Here is a 3,404-nt window from a genome sequence, read left to right as displayed (position 1 = left end):
CCCAGCCGAAACCAGGACAGCCATCTACCACTGACATCCTCCCCTGGCTATAGCCAGGGACCAGAGCTGGAGGTCTGCTGGAAATACAAGTGTAGAAAACTGTATGCAATGTCATTAACAAAATGAGGCAAAATCTTGACAATATATGACATGCACAAGATTAACCAATATTATGAATACAGGGCTAGTGATAATTGAATGATAAACTGAATACAGTGATCAACTAAATCACCTGTACTGCAAACTCTCAAGTAAAAAACCAAAAAAACCACAAAAACAAAACCAAGTTGCACAAATGCAAACATTCCTTTTGGCATCTCCTGTACAGCTGCACTGAAGGGACTTTGCTAGGTATCCTCATACTTTTAAAGTGAGTCTTGCTGTCTTGGTGGGAGGCCAGAGCACTTCCCCACTGCCACCTTATTGCAGTGCCTTTTCATTGTGAGGCAATTGAGAAGTCCAGCTTGCTGCTCTGTGTTCTTGAAAATACCAGTGACAGCACATCAGAAAATGTAATATCCCTGCTAAGTTATTAAAGTAAGTTAGAAACACTACATTACAGAAAAAGAAATCTAAAAGTGAAAAATGCCACTACTGTCTTTTCTTTCCCTGCCTCTAGCTAAATGATACAATGGAATTACTTCCTTTGGTTCTGACACTTTCTGGTAAATAAGGATGCATTTTTCTCCCTGAGAGAATAGTGTTTAAATGAGCAGTTGCCCCATCACAAGTGAATTAAATTTCAGTCTTTGACTTTATTCAGTGGCACAGTTCAGTATTTATTTTGTGTGTGTATGTGTGACAAATGAATAAGGAAGTCGTTATTTATATATATATATAAGAAAAGCAGAATGAAGTTCATGGCTTTATTCAGATTACTGAGAAATATCAGCTTCAGGGTGCAGGATTTCAGGAAGGGTTTAATTCCAAAAACAATTAAATTTTTCTAAACAAACACCCAATGAGGACAGGGTTCTGGCTACCGATGCAGTTCTTGGCTTGGCTACAGGCAGCGTGACCTTGACAAAGTATCTCAGATCTGTGCTTTGGTTTCTAATCTGTAAAATGCATAAAATGTATTTGTGCCCAAGAAAAGTCTTCTGTTATTAGTAAATGACAGTGAGTTTCATTATGATAATCTCATAGAAAAGAGAAATAGTGCCTTGGTACAGTTGTGCAGACAGCAAGTGAGAGAGTCCAGCAGAAACTTGCTGGTAATCTCAGTCAGTCTAAATTTCAGCAGCAAATGAACGCACGGGTTACACAGATCTTTGATTAACATGATTGCAATCAATTAACTGATGTGAGCAGCCAAAGTGTTACAAATGGCTCAGTCACGTAAACAAAGGCTATGCTCATTCACATCTGCTTTCTGATAATTTTCATAGGTAAAAATATCTGCCTGTATCCCTTCAGTTATAGTGTGTAGTGCAGTTATTGGGAGCATCATTACAGGATCCAGAAAGCAAAGGTACTTTTCTTCTGGAAAAACAAGGTGTTATCAATTCCAGCAAGATCTGAGCCTTACTAGGTCACAGAGAATAATTTGTAGGCATGGAAACTGCTCATAGCCACCAGAATGCAAAGGTAACTTACCTTCCAGTTTTATAAACAGCCTATGAAGAATCCAGTTTTATTTACTGAAAAAAAATGAACTTCATCTTATATAAACACTAATGCACCTAATAACATTTAATGCACAAAATGACATCGTGCCTTTTCAGCTTTTCTTGTAAATGCATCTGAAAATACGCTCTCCCTTTGTGATTTGGAGCTATCAGCATGCCTTGTATGGAAACATGCTGGAAGTAAACTCCCACCTCTCTGCTCTTCCTGTGCTCACAGTGATATGTCAAAGCTGAATGATATTAAATGCGGATATGGCATGTGAGTCTAGCAAACAGTCCCACTGCTTTTAAAGGGAATTCTGGGTAGGCAGCGGTTCACAGCCTTGAGGTGCTTGTCCCATCATCATGCTCAGAAATATCACTTGCTTCCTCCTGAATCTTAAAGAAAGAACCGGAGTCTTCTCTTTTCTGGTCTTAGATGCATATGAAAGTGTTCATAACTAAAGAAGAAAAAAGAAAAGAAATACTTGGGATTCCATTTCTGATCAGAAAAGAACTAAGGAAACACTCCTTTTTTCAATGGGAATAAAAGGAAACTAAATCAATCTAAACGCACCATGTCTGCAACCAAGTGCAAACAACGGTATCAGCAGCACTATACGGCATCCATCTGTACATGTCAACAAAATTATTTCAGTGATACTGGAAATATACTTGTATCTTTCAAACATACTTGAAACATGCTGACAAACACGTAATTTACCTGCTCTGGTCCTGGATAAAATAACCAAGTCAAGGTGATCACAAGGCAAAGAGCTCCTTGCTGGCATCAGAGAGCCTGTCAGACAGAGAGTGAAACAGCAATCAAGAAAAGATCAAATCCTCCATCAAATTATCAGACATAAATATTACCTCTAAAAATGCAAAAGCCTTTCCTCATTTATCCTGATCATGAAAAAAACTGCAGCCACTAGTTGGGTATAAATTTGAGATGATTTGAGTGATGCTGAGTTTCTTGAAAATAGATGCACTTCCACCATCAGGGAAATGGGGACCGCCACCTCCTTTTGATAATGGAAGTAAATATCACGATCTTCTTGAAAGAATATACACTGGCTTCAACAGTGGAATATAGATATCTATATTTCTGTGAAACTGAGACAAATAGTATTGTCAGCTAAAATGCTGGCCAATGGAGAGACCTACTAGTTAGTTAGGTTGTTGAGGATGTGTACTCATAAAATAAGATGCAAACAGAAATACAAATATAATAGAACTAGATACTTACATTTTTAACATAAAGTGCCTTTTGTTGCAGTCCCCAAACCTCAACAAACCACCAAGGGAAAAGGTGTATAATTTTCTATGGAGAGCAGCTCTGTACCCTGATCGCTATTTTCACTGAGCAAGCATGCTAAGAGAAAAAGAGCTTCACAAGCTGTTTGTTGCTTTACAAGACAAATAATAAAGATTTAAAAAAAAAAATCATTACTGGCAATGAATAAATATTATTAAATCCTTACTGTCTTTTTTAATCAAGACATTAAGAATCATTCCATTATTAAAACTCATGCTGCCTTCACTTATTAAAAGATATATTCAAAAGTGAGTATATTTTGCCTGTTTTCTAAGAAGGAAGGAATTCTACTATGCACTAAGGTAAAAACATTGAGAGACAGGAAATGCTTGGATTATGATTTGGAAATCGAATTCTTAATTCTATTACCAAAAGGAAGAGATAACTTACTTAAATAGGCTTTTCTTTTTTTTACCTCTGCTAATTTGGCATGCATCCTCACTAGATACAAACAACACTACACTAGAGCAAAATTCAAG

This window comes from Egretta garzetta, unplaced genomic scaffold (genome assembly GCF_000687185.1).
Source record: "Egretta garzetta isolate BGI_Z169 unplaced genomic scaffold, ASM68718v1 scaffold86, whole genome shotgun sequence".
Classification (NCBI taxonomy): domain Eukaryota; kingdom Metazoa; phylum Chordata; class Aves; order Pelecaniformes; family Ardeidae; genus Egretta; species Egretta garzetta.
The sequence above is the reverse complement of the archived record's forward strand: the minus strand, read 5'-3'. Positions refer to the sequence as shown.